This window comes from Cheilinus undulatus, linkage group 7 (assembly GCF_018320785.1).
Source record: "Cheilinus undulatus linkage group 7, ASM1832078v1, whole genome shotgun sequence".
NCBI classification, from domain to species: Eukaryota; Metazoa; Chordata; class Actinopteri; order Labriformes; family Labridae; genus Cheilinus; species Cheilinus undulatus.
The window spans coordinates 51,743,637-51,757,708 of NC_054871.1; positions in this window are offsets into that span (position 1 = coordinate 51,743,637).

A 14,072-nucleotide genomic window follows, 5' to 3' on the forward strand; every position below is an offset into this window, starting at 1 on the left:
TTTAAAACGCTTGAAGAAGGATGGTTGGAGATCCATATTTGTTATATCGTAAACACAGAAAACAAACCTGGATGCAAAAACACATGACCAGGATTTCTTTCTACAGGTGCTTCATTACGTAACCTGGCTGGAAGGCTTTTATGGAGAACTTGCAGTCCAGATGGTTGCTTTGGTGAAGTCCATCTAAGCTCAATAATGGACACCTGAGGGAGATTTTTCAGTTTATTCCACAATAACGGGCTAAAAGAAAACATCATGACCATTATAGGGTGTTTTTGTGCTTTGTAACCAGAATTTCAGATTTACCAGGTTGTAGCTTTGTTTGTTTGTAACACCTGAGGGTCTGATGAATACCTGAAGTCCCCCACAAAGAAAGAAAAAAGTCACTTCTCCAGGAACTGACTGAGTCAGAGCTATGGCTGAGCATCAGGACATGTTTCTGTCACATCTAAGGTTTCATACAGTGTGTGTGATTTCTTACACCTCCCCCCAGGTCTGCTTTCACAATAGTAAGATGCATTGCTCACACTTGCATGGGCACACACTCATACAGGAGGTGACACTAGGCCTGTAGTTGTAGTTGGGGACCACTCCATTCGACACTTAGATCCATGTTGCTCAAATACTGTTGAGTCTAACAACGAGTGGGATGAAGGCCTTCCTCTTCTCTTTGCAAAGCGAAAAACCTCTGCAGGACTCCTTTGTCCATGTGACCTGGTGTTTGGTCAAGCAGTCTGTGGGCTCTTGCTAACCTTACACACCAGACTTTTATTTATCTACTGCATGGATATATTTCACATTAATCAGGGGAAGCTCCCATGGAAAGCGTTTGGGATGAGCAGGACTTTTTTTGAAAAACTCTCTGACGGTGATTGGAGGAAAATTCTGTCTGTCACAATCATGATGGAGCATCAGAGCGATGAGACAAAATGAGGTTAAATGCATACGCTTCTCCTGAGCTGACAGGCTACCGCTGCTGTAGTTGTTAATGCCAGAGCTCCTCAGAGAATGAAATTCATGTCAAAGCCAGAAAAACATCTCTGTCAAGACTTTTGCTGTGATTCTTAGTTCTTGTTTTAATAGAAAATGTGGTCCAACTAAACGGCCTCTTTGCTACTGTTGCAACCCAGCTGACAGCCACTGGATATACCTGCAGACTCCACCCATAATGATGCAAACCCATGCTGAAGCATACACTGCAGGTCTATTTCAGCATCGACTGCTGCCAAACCACGTCACTTTCAGTCGTTTAGAAAGCTCCAAACAGGAAGTCAAAAGTGTAGAGCAGTGTTACTCAACCCTGCTCAACCAAAGAGCCAAACTGTTGAAAAATGCCTTTGCAAGAGCCACAGTCTAAGTGGTGAGAAGTGGGTGAGAGTGGCAATAAAAAAATGAAAGCTGGCAAAATAGATGAAAAAGCTGCAAAAGTGGGCCAAAGTGGGTGAACAGGGGTAAAATAGGCAGATATGGCAAAAACTGGGTGAAAAGGTGCCAAAAAATGTGGAGAAAAAGTGGCAATAATGGTAAGAAAAAATCAGCAAAAAATGAGTGAAAAGTGACTAAAATTGGCAAAAAGTAGCAAAAGTTCGAGGAAAATGAGTGAAAAGTGACTAAAATTGGCAAAAAGTAGCAAAAAGGTGGGGGAGAATGAGTGAAAAGTGACTAAAATTGGTGAAAAACAGCAAAAAGATGGTGGGGGAATGGGAAAAAAATGTTATGTAATCGCAAGAGGCACCTTAAATTGGCAAAAAGCAGCAAACAAGGGAAAATATGCAGTTTGCGAAAAGCAGGATAAAGGGGCAAAAAGGGTTATAAAAGTGCAAAAAATTGCAAACAAGGGCAATGGAAATATACAGACAAAAAAAATTAACGGTTAACAAGATGGTTGATTAAGTTTGACAATTAAAGCCTAATGTAAAACTGTGGGAAACAAAATGCAGCACTGGTGTAGAGTATCAGGTACTTTCAAAATACAACACAAAGCACCGATTGTAAATCATGACTTTATCAACACTACGTCATCCTGCAGCGAGAGCAAAGGTCAGGAGGTCACAGAGCTATGACGGTGCCATTGATGAGGAAAAGTTAACTTTTGAGGGCATTTGAATTGACATAAAACCCCAGATCCTTCAAGCAAACTTTTAACTTCCTAATGCACTCATCCATGGCGTTATCAATAATATTATGGACTTCTACCAGAAAGGATGATAAATTAACCCCAAAAAAGGTAAAATAATCTGCTGTTGATGTACTATTCCTGCATGAACCCACAGTTCTGTGATCTCTGCCCGCTGATCAGGACTGTACGCAACGGTGCAGAGCTCTAGACATGCTCCCAGTGGGCGAGGTCTCTCCCCTTTGGTCGGAGCAAAACTGCGGCGCCACCCAGTGCAGGGCAGATGGTGTTCATGGAAATTGCGTGTTAGGATACATCAACAGGAAACAATGGAATCAAGGAATCATTTATCAACAGAGATACTGATCTTCCCCAAAATGAACTCACATTACTGGCATGCTAGGAACAGATTTTCTTTCAGAAACATTTATTTAGCTATGCTATGGTAATTTTTAGTCTGGTCCCTGCCTGAAGCAGGAGGCGGAGCTTATGGCTATACTGCAGCCAGTCAGCAGGGGGAGCTCCACTTATTTCAGCGTCACAGAGCTGTGTTGTTGTCCATGTTTTATGCAGCAGATGGAGAAGTTTGGCCAGGAATACTCCAGAGCTATGATTGGACACTCTTCAGCCAACCAGAGTGTAGTTTAAAGTTTAGAGAACCATTTTCATGCATATTTTGACTCGAGAGTCCTTCTGGTATTCCCTGTCATGTTGTTTGTAGGAAGGAGAACATAATAAGAGCTCCTGACCACTAAACGCTGCTGGGAGAGAGAGAGGGGGGTGAGTAGGTGTTTGAAAACTTTGGCCGCTCTCAGGTAACCTCATCTCCAGGTGAGTCCTTCGTTAATCTCTGCCAGATGACCACAGAAGAACACACTGCTCCTCCAAACTGAAGCAAGCATGAGAGCTGCTATTACAGAGCATGTGAAGCTCTCTGCTTGTTAGGAGGGTTGATCACAGGTGCCATTTTGTTTTAAAGTAATCATGTAATTTATAGAGTGTGTTTGTGCCAGCTGATAGTGCTCTGCTGGTGTTTGAGAGGGTCAGAGTCAGGTTAGAGAAGAGAGAGAGGGATGAAATAACTACAGAGGACCAGTATGAACGAATGTGAAGGGAAATATTCATCAGGGTATGCACAGAAAATCTGACATTAAATACTTTCTATAGTTCCTTTTCAAAGCCCTCTTTATACATAACATGACCCTGACGCATCTTCAGTTTCTAACCCATTTCATTTCTAGCGTGGTTCTGGATGTTTTGGGCTGCTTGTTGAATAAAATATATAAATGAAAATTAAACATCCACAAACTCAAATGTCTGCTGATCCTCCTCTGAGTATCTGTGGTGATATTATGTTGGTTTTGCTTTTAAAGGACAGTTTTAATGCCCTGGATGTTTATATGTGACTGTCATCATTAAAAAACCTCTCTAGCTGGGTTTCCTTACAGTTTTTTGCATAAAAAAGCGATATTTCTAAAATTTTGTCAAAGTACATTGTCGCTTTGAAAGTGTTTCCATTGATGAGCGTTGCGGGCATGAGCCTCGTAATTCACGAAAAATCTCGTCTCTCGTAGGAAGCTGGACGCTCAAAACCTGTGGCCTGTACGGTTATGATCACATCTACAGCGGTTGTCCTGATAATTTTGAAGAAAAGACGAAGGCAACGGATGATTGTTCTGAGGAAAAGTACGTTTGTAGGGCAAAAGCCATGAATAAGGTTGTAAGTTAACCTGACACACCAGATGGATTTGTTTCACACGTCCATCTGGGAAAGCTTCAATAAGAAACGTTTGAGAAAAAGACGTGACGTAGCAGCTATCGAGCTGCGCGTGTGAAGCTAGTGAGGAATAACGTGAAACATGGCGACTACAGTCATGTCAGTACTCGACTTTTCTCGCTTTTGTAAAGAAAACAACTCACTGCTGTTCTTTGCTTTCTTTTAACCAAGAAATGTCTTCAAGTTCTGATAAAACTGGCGCTTTAGCAGCATCCACGCCAATCTCTTCCTCCATATCTGCACCAGCTCTTGCTGCTGCTTGTTTACGTCACGACTCTGCAGCCCCTGAAAGTACAGGCCCTCATCGCTGATTGGTCCTGTCACTTTCTAACCAGGCCCAAACTGTTCAGACCGGAGCTTTGCATGATGGATTCGCCAGTGAGAAACAAGGGAACGGGCGTATCCATCTGCTTTCCAAAGTTAGTTGTTAAGTATGATGTTAAGAAAAGTTTCATCTCCGCTTCAGTCTACACGTGCCGCGCCATGTTGTCTCAGAGTGACTGATAATGTGACACCGTACGTTATATCCTGTGACTTCTAAATGTGGAAAAAGAGTTTCCATTATGCTTTTGTGATATATATTTCTAAATTGTAATGTCTGTAAAACCTCCTCATGAGAGTGTAAAAACCTGAGCAACACTTAAGAGGTTTGTCGAAACTCAGGTGTTTCCATGACCACCTTTTATTGCGTTATTTAGATTTTGCGCATTTCTAATGGTAATGGAAATGCAGCTACTGTCTCCATTTCCCTTATTTGCAATTTTTGTCACTTTCAATCACTTTTGCCCCTTCTTTTTGCCTCTTTTATCCTGCTTTTTGCAATTTGCTTTTGATTATTTCCCATAAATGTCATTTTTGCCCATTTTTCCTACCTTTTTGCTGCTTTTTGCCCATTTTAAACACTTTACTCATTTTTTTGCCATCTTATTTGCCATTTCATGACCATTTTGCCACCTGTAACACAATTCTTGTCACTTCTCACCCATTTCTGCCTTTTTTTCTCTCAGTTTTTGTGACGTTTCCCAGGGGCTGAACGATTTTGGGAAATAATCAAATTGCGGTTTTTCCCCAATATTGCAACTGCGATTTGGTATGTGATTATTCCTTAACTTTCTTTTATCCCAAAACTACAATTGATCAATTCTTTAAAAGCGTCTAATTCAAGAGGGACCCAGCTGCAGTCAAGATGGCCGACATGGGCATCGCTATACATCCAATCCATGCCAGAAGTCCCGAGCGGAAGTTTCTTCTTTGTGTTGGACTCAGCTGCCAGTGTTTGTCAGTCTTTCTGCACCCAAGCCTAAGCCTTGGTGCTGGATCTCAAATATATCTCCTTCCCCACTGCCTTACCCTGAACCTAACCACTCGGGTTTCAATGCCTAAGCCTAACCTTAGACGTACGGACTTCTGGTTGAGATTTCCAGTATGGATTGGATGTATGTCGGCCATCTTGTCTGCAGCAAGGTACTCTTGTCTAATTCTGATGATTTTGACTCGTATTGCTATGTGGATACAGTCATGGACGAAAATATTGGCACCCCTAGAATTTTTCCAGAAAATACACCATTCTTCCAGAAATGGTTGCAATTACAAATGTTTTTGGTATACATATGTTTATTTCCTTCATGTGCATTGGAATAACAAAAAAAAATTAAGAAAAAGGATAAAATTGACATAATTTTATGCAAAACTCAGAAAATGGGCTGGACAAAATGATTGGCACCCTATTTAAACTGTGGGTAAATCATTTTATTTCCAGCATGTGATGCTCATTTAAACTCACTTGTGGCAGTAACAGGTGCTGGCAATCTAGAAATCACACCTGAAGCCAGTAAGAATGTCTAAAAGTGACTCAACCTTTGTGTTGTGTTCCTGTGTGTGTCACACCAAGCATGGAGAAGAGAAAGAAGAGCCCAGAATTGTCTGAGGACTGAAGAAGCAAAACTGTGGAAAAATAGGAACAATCTCAAGGTTACAAAACCATCTCCAGAGATCTTGAAATTCCTTTGTCCACTGTGCGTAATATAATCAAGAAGTTTATAACCATGGAGCTGTGGCTAATCTCCCTGGACGTGGATGGAAGAGAAAAATTGACAAATTAATGCAACGCAGGATAGTTGGAATGGTGGATAAACATCCTCAGTCAACTTCCACACAAATTCAGGCTGTCCTGCAGACTCAGGGTGTAAAAATGTCAGCTGGGACCATACGTGGTCATCTGAATGAGATGAAGTGCTATGGCAGGAGACCGAGGAGAACCCCACTGCTGACAAAGAGACATAAAAAAAGCCATACTGGAGTTTGCAAAAATGTACCTGAGTAAGCCTCAATCCTTCTGGGAGAACATTTTGTGGACAAATGAGACTAAGGTAGAGCTTTTTGGAGAAGCACGTCATTCTACAGTTTACAGAAAACAGAATGAGGTCTACAAAGAAAAGAACACAGTACCTACAGTCAAACATGGTGGAGCTTCAAGGATGTTTTGGGGTTGTTTTGCTGCCTCTGGCACTGGGTGCCTCGACTGTCTGCAAGGAATCATGAAATCTGGAGACTATCAAAAAATTTTGGGCCGCAATGTAGGGCCTAGTGTCAGAAAGCTGGGTTTGTGTCAGAGGTCATGGGTGTTCCAGCAGGACAGTGACCCCAAACATACCTCAGAAAGCACCAAGAAATGGTTGGAGACAAAGTTCTGGAGAGTTCTGAAGTGGCAAGCAATGAGTCCGGATCTAAATCCCATTAAACACCTATGAAGAGATCTCAAAACTGCTGTTGCAAGAAGCACCCTTCAAATCTGAGAGACCTGGAGCAGTTTGCAAAAGAAGAGTGGTCCAAAATTCCAGTTGAGAGGTGTAAGAAGCTTTTTGATGGTTATAGGAAGTGATTGGTTTCAGTTATTTTTTTCCGAGGTTGTGCAACCAAATATTAAGTTGAGGGTGCCAATAATTTTGTCCGGCCCATTTTTTGAGTTTTGTGTAAAATTATATCAATTTTGTCCTTTTTCTTATGATTTTTTGTATTGTTCCAATGCACATAAAGGCAATAAACACATGTATACCAAAAACATTTGTTGATTGCAACAATTTCTGGGAGAAATGATGTATTTTCTGGAAAAATTCCAGGGGTGCCAATATTTTCATCCATGACTGTATGAATTGTTGCATTGAACAGATTTTTGTCATTCTTATATTTAAATCAGAAAAAAGTAAAAAAATGAAGAAGATAGGATTTTTGTAGACTACTCTAAAAAAAAAAAAAAAAGAAAGGCACCTGAATGATTGCATGATATAGCATGCATAACATCGCTGCTGCAAAAAAAGTCTAAAACTGCTATTTTACACAAATATGAGGTTAAAGAAATACTGCACCTTTTTAAAATTGCAGCAGGTCGTATTGCGAATTAATCTAATTTTTGATAACTGCCCAGCCCTGTTTTTTACTTTTTACCTTTTTTTAAACCAGCTTTAACTTTTTTTATTGCCACTTTAACTCATTTTTTCACCACTTTGATTGTGGCTCTTGCAAAGGTATTTTTCAACAGTTAGGCTCTTTGGTGAGCAGGGTTGAGTAACACTGCCTTAGAGGAAGCATTATAAACTGATTTTACAGCAAACATGAGGAAAGTTAACCTTGCAAAGCAGACCGATACGCCTGTTTCCGTGTTTCTCAATCTTCTCTCTTTTTGGTGCATTTCCATGAAAGCGTTACAGCGCCACTTACAGGTATGCCATATATACTACAGCGTAAGGATCTCATGTTCACATGAAACCTTTTCAAAACGAAACAGAAATATATTGTCTCCATGCGGACAAAGGCTAACCTTGCAGAGCAGATGGATACACCCGTTCCCTTGTTTTTCACTGGCGAATCCATCTTGCAAAGCTCCCATCTGAACCTTGTGGGCCCAGTTAGAAAGTGACAGGACCAATCAGCGATGAGGGGCAGTACTTTGGGGTGCGGCGGAGTCGTGATGTAAGCAAGCAGCAACAAGAGGCCAGGGTAATTATGGCGGACAACATCAGCGTGGATGCTGCTAAAGCGCCAGTTTTATCAGAACTTGACGACATTTCTTGGTTAAAAGAAGAACAAAGAACAGCACTGAGTAGTTTTCTTTTCAAAAACCACAACAGTCTTGTAATGGCATGTCTACAGTCGCATGGTTCGCGTTATTCCTCGGTAGCTGAGCACGCACACCTCAGTCGCCTGCGCACTTCTGATTAGCCCGTAAAGATGTGACAGACAGAACATTCATCCAGTCACACTCCGAGTTTTTTTCAAAGCCTCTGCACTTTCACAAATGCTTCATATTGAAGGTTCCTGACATCAGGTTAGAGAAAAGTGAGGTTAAATCCATCGTTGTGAAGCTCTGAAGTCTTCATGTCCATCACAGAGAGGGCAGAGGAAGTTTCCAGTATGCTTACATTAATCTATTTATCAAGGATACGCCTTCCTAGGAAGCTGTGAATGGGCTGGGATGGAAATGAAACTCAATGTAATGATGGAATATAATGATAATGAAACATCATCTGCCCTTTCAGCTCGAGTAATGTAGATGAACCCTGATAAGAGAAGATTTCTGATATTTGATGTGGTTTTTATAAGTCACACAGTATGGTTCCACTTATTAAGCAGGTTCTTGATTCCTCATGTTCCTCAGTATTAATGTTAACACACCATGCTGAGTTATATCACTCTGTAGGAAGGGAAGAGTTGATTGTTTTTTTCTGATGACATTTAGTCTGCTGTCTAAAGGGATTTGGGGAATGTCTGTCTACATTTTTCTGTCCAGATAGAGCACAGTCCAGGTACAGAGAGATCCACTTTACAATTGCACTATAAAAAACAAACTATTGAATCTACTCAAAAATGGGGTAACAATTTAACAATGTAATTGAGTACATTCTAACCAATATTTGGTGTACATGGTTCCTAATATTAACTACTGTATACTTAAATGACTTGGGTAAATATCTCCTTATAACTTCATAGCTGTGGTGTTGTGGTAAACCTGAGCAGCTCGCTGTAAAACAGACAGAACTCTAAACTAAGTTTAGTATACCTGTCATGTGGAAGTCAGAGCCATGTCCACAGGCAGAAGTTCACTGAGTGGGTAACTTCACTCATGGTGCCAAAGTGTGGACCACTAAAGCGACCCTGACATCAGGAGCATGAGCTAAACATGTAGTGATTACTGCAGAACAGACATCAGAACACATTTTAACCATTTCTTTAAACTTTCAGACCAAAAGTATGATGGCCAAGGGCATGCTGGGAAAATCTGCTCAAGTGTTTTAGCCATTGCATTTTTTTCTCATTGTAACGGCACCTCTATATTTGGAATAAATGACTGATAGAGAATGTGTTTCCATCTGTTTTGATAAAGGGAGTCTTTAGGCGTCCAGTGAAAGCGTCGTCTCTTTCTCAACCTTTCAGAAATTGTGTGCTGAAACAAGCTGTTCTCAGATTTTCCCCTCATGATGTCATGTGGGGAGTATGCCCCGCCCCCAGGTTTGGTTGGCCCTCCCTCCCACATCCATTTCCTGGGAGGGGCGGAGTCAGACAGCTCAGTAACATTTAAAGCCACAGACACAGAAACAGCTCATTCTGAGCAGGGCTGAAACAGAGAGTTTGAGACATGTGAAAATCAATACTGGACAAACTTCACAGGCATGTTTTGGAGACCTCTGAGACCGATATAAAGTTGCCTTTAATGGTAAAATATGTGACCTTGTGCATGGAGTCGAGGTCTGGTTTTGAGAATTGCAGACAGTAACCTTCCATTAATACCTGTGGGTTTTCTCAAACAAACCAATTAAAGCAGCAGATTACTGCAGTCTACTTCATCGCATCAGAGAAAACTCTGCAAAGGTCACAGCCTTTCAGGACTCCTCAGGAGGACAGAAACACATCAGGTAGTTACGGAGATGACAACGAACAGAGTTTCGCTACCACGGGGGGGGGCTGCACGTAAAAAACTGGATTGTTGAAGTGAGTTGGTCTCTTCCTGTCTGCAGCCATGGCTGTCCTATATTAATACTTTAAACTCAGGGCATATTCTAGCTCTCTGTCTGTCTCAGTCCTCCCTAAGACACCTCACATTGCTGTAGTATTTTAATAAAATATAAAGGTTGAACTTTATCATCCCACATTTCACACACAAAAATAAAAAGATCTGCAATGGGGGTTGAAAATGTTAATTGCTACTGTATGCTCTAAGTCAGCTGAAAAATAAAAATAATCAGTTACAACTGAGGCGATCCAACAGTTTGCAGATATAAAATAAGGGTTTTTATTTCCCTGAGCTCTGACTCTCAGGGATACCATAGCTCACTTATGCACTCACAGCCTCACTGGTCACTTGTCGTGAATTGAGGAGTCATGATCGGCCGGAGATTCTTGTAGTTTAATTCACTTACATGGACGTATGATGGCTGACACATGTCTCCTGTGTTCCAGCTGTGCATGTCCTCAAAACCTAGACATGAGACCCCGTCTGGCCATGAGTGATGATGCCGTAAAGCACATTATCTATGGTGCATAATGCACAGAGACTCTGGATGTGCACAGCAAAATCCAAACGAAAAGCACGGAGCACAGAGGTTGGATTAAGTGGCTAGATTATTGTGGGCGTGATTAGGGAGAGGCATGAATCAAACCAATCAGCTTTCATTCCCTTGAAGATCTGCGAGTGTGCACTGGCTGTCCTTAGTTTCATATTCTTTTATAGGCTGAACTCCAGCTGACTCTTTAAACTTCTCTCCTTTCATGTCAAACACAGAACACACACAGGGAAATGTATGAAATATGACTGTGGAAGATTTTAAGTTAGATTTCACTGAAGTATTCCCACAACATCAGAAATGCAAAAAAAAAAAAAAAAAAAAAAAAAGAAAAAAAAAAAAGAAATGAAGACAGGGTGAAAACTTACCTGGCATGCCAGGTAGACTGTTTCATCTATCCCTGGCATGAGTACATTTCCCATTTATCTGAGAAAGTCTCATACAAAGTGTGTGGGAAGGGCAGAACTTTAAAAACATTTCTCAGAAGGTGACTCGAATATTCTCCCTGTGACATTCGATACAGGCCAATCAGAGGGCAAAAACATCATTTCCGCAAAGAAAACAACTCACTGCTGTTCTTTGTTCTTCTTTTAACGAAGAAATGTCAAGTTCTGATAAAACTGGTGCTTTAGCAGCATCCACGCTAATCTCTTCTGCCATAATTGCACCGGCCTCTTCGCTGCTGCTTGCTTATGTCACATCTCCGCCGCACCCAAAAGTACTTCCTCTTACTTCTGATTGGTCCTGTCTCTTTCTTACAGGGCCCAAACTGTTCAGATGGGTGCTTTGAAAGATGGATTTGCCAGTGAGAAGCATGGAAATGGGTGAGTCCATCTGCTATGCAAGGTTATAAAATACGTTTTCCAGTTTTGATCAAACTGCCACTATGCTGCAACGGCATCCATACTCAGAGCTACCATGGTCATAGCTATTGAAGTATTCACCCCATGGAAATTTGACTCTTTTACTGAGTTTAGAAATTGATCACTGTCAATAATGTGTTTTTTTTTGACACACACACACAAAAAAACATCTTAAATGACAAAGTAAAAACAGATTTCTACAAAGTACTGTCAATTAGAAAAACATGTAGAGTAAAATGAATGACTGCATAAATATTCACGTCAGAATTTAGTAGATGCACCTTTGCTGTAATCACAGCACTGAGTCTGTCTGGATAGGTCTAAAGGCCTTGGCACACCATTTTTTGTCCGAATTTTTCGCACGTTAATAAAGAAAGTCGGGCTCATGTTGTTCTAATCACGTTTGCACACTGACTTCTGTCTTTTTTTTTTCAGAATAGGCTTTATTTTATAGGAAATTTCGCATCAGTCCAAGTCATTTAAATGGGAGATTGATGATTCAAAACAGTACCCGCTGCTTCCTCCTCGCTTGCTCACCCCCGGCCAAACCCCTCCTCTCTCTCACCTCTCTTTCTCGCACCAAAACCTCCCTGTAAACACCAAAGTTTGCTCATTCATTACGTGGATATCAACCATGGAAATATAACAGAGAGATGGGTGAATGCTTCAGATCTGTGCCTGTTGCTTTATTCTTTCTCACTCGCTCACCCCTGCCAAACCCCTCCCTCTCTCTTTCCCTCTCTCGCACAGAAACCTCCCTTTAAACACTGTAGTTTGGGGTGTATTATTTGGAGATCAGCCATGAAATCTAACAGATACAGGCAGAAGTTTGTGGCCTACTCACAGGTCATAACAAAAGTTGCTCTCCATCTCTCCAACTTGGCTCAGCGCTGTAATGCATCAGCATGAAGCTCTCTGTCAGGATGGATCCAGCATGATTTTAAAGAAGTGACAGAGCCACAGGCCCGCAGTACGAAACAGTTTGCCACATTCTACATTTTTTTCAAAAATGCATTGGGTTCAGTGTAAAAGGTCAGAGCGTGTGACATTTTTTTGGATAATGGATCAGAAAAAAAAAAAAACGCATCAGAAAATAACGGACCCAGTGCGTAAAACCTTTAGTCAGGCTCAAACTTCTGGACTCTGCAATTTTTCTCCATTCTTCTTAACACAATTGTGATATGCTCTGTCAGGTTGCATGGGGATCAGGCGTGGAAAGCCCTTTCAAAGTCCATAAGCCTAATTTACCCTCGAACCTTTGCAGGCCTTCTGGGGCCAACAGCTGAGAGGCATCCCCACAGCATGATGCTGCCACCACTGTGCTCCACAGTGGGGATGGTGTGTTTGTGGTGACGTCAGCGTTTGGCGTCTTGTCTGATAGCCATAAAGCTCCATCTTGGTCTCATCAGAGCAAAAACCTTTCTCCCTCTTGACCATGGAGTCTCCCACGTGCCTTTTGGTGAACTGACATTTCAGACTCAAACACTGAATGTTTAATTAAACCAGCTGTGAGGTAAAGTCCAGGCAGACCATTCATTTCCAACCCGGGGTCCAGGACCCCCAGAGGGCACCAAAGATCTTGGGTGGGGGCTTTGTCTGCTCTGAGGCTGCCAAATAGATTTACTAATATCGACTAAAACCATGATAAAGCAGTTATTAAGTATTTTATACAAAGGTAATTTGATCAGAAAAGCATGGCTAGGCCTAGGGGCGTAGCGTGGGATTTTTGGCCCCCAGAAAAAATTTACACAGGGTCCTGCTTAACCGGTGATACAAGCAACAAATGTTGAGTCTTTTTTACAAATGTCTATGCATTTTTGGTATTTTTTTTAAACATAATTTCCCCATTTGTGAGCAACATTTCTACTATGGTTAAATTATATTTACTTGCAATATTTCACAGCGTTGTTCTAAACCATTTGGACATTTTTAAAAGAGGAGCAGTATTATATTTTATTCTATTTTATGCAGATTTCAGTCTTTACAAGAGCCACAATCTAAGTGGTGAGAAGTGGCAATTAAAATAAATTAAAAGGTAGCAAAAATTGTCAAATAGCAGCAAACACTGGAAGAAAAAGTGGCCAAAATGGGTGGGAAGTGACCAAAAAAAGTGTTAATGGTGGTAAAAATGGTCCCTAAGTAATAAAAACGTGGCAAAAAATAAGTGAAAAGTGACTAAACTGGGCAAAAATCCAAAAAAAGGTGGGAAAAAAGGGCAAAAAGCAGCATTTAATTGCAGAAGGCAGGATGAAAGTGTAAAAAATGTGCAAGAAGTGAAAAAAAGAAGTGGCAAAAATGGGTTAAAGCGGCAAACACTTGGAAAAAAATGGCAAAAAAGGGCAGGAAGTGGCAACAATGGGTGGGAAGTGACCAAAAAAAATGAGTTAACAGTGGCAAAAATGGATCCCAAGGAACAAAAAAGTGGCAAAAAATGAGTGAAAAGTGACTTAACTGGGCAAAAATAAGAAAAAAGGTCAGAAAAACAGGAAAAAAGTGGCATTTAATTGCAGAAGACAGGATAAAAGTGGCAAAAATGGGCTAAACGTGGCAAACACTTGGAGAAAAATGGCAAAAAAGGCAGGAAGTGGCAACAATGGGTGGGAAATGAACAAAAAATGAGTTAACGGTGGCAAAAATGGTCCCGAAGAGGCAAAAAATGAGTTAAAGTGACATAAATGTGCAAAAAGCATCAAAGAATGGCTTCTAGTAAAAAATAAATCAAAATACTCTTTTCATTTCAGGCTTCCAAGGGCCCCACC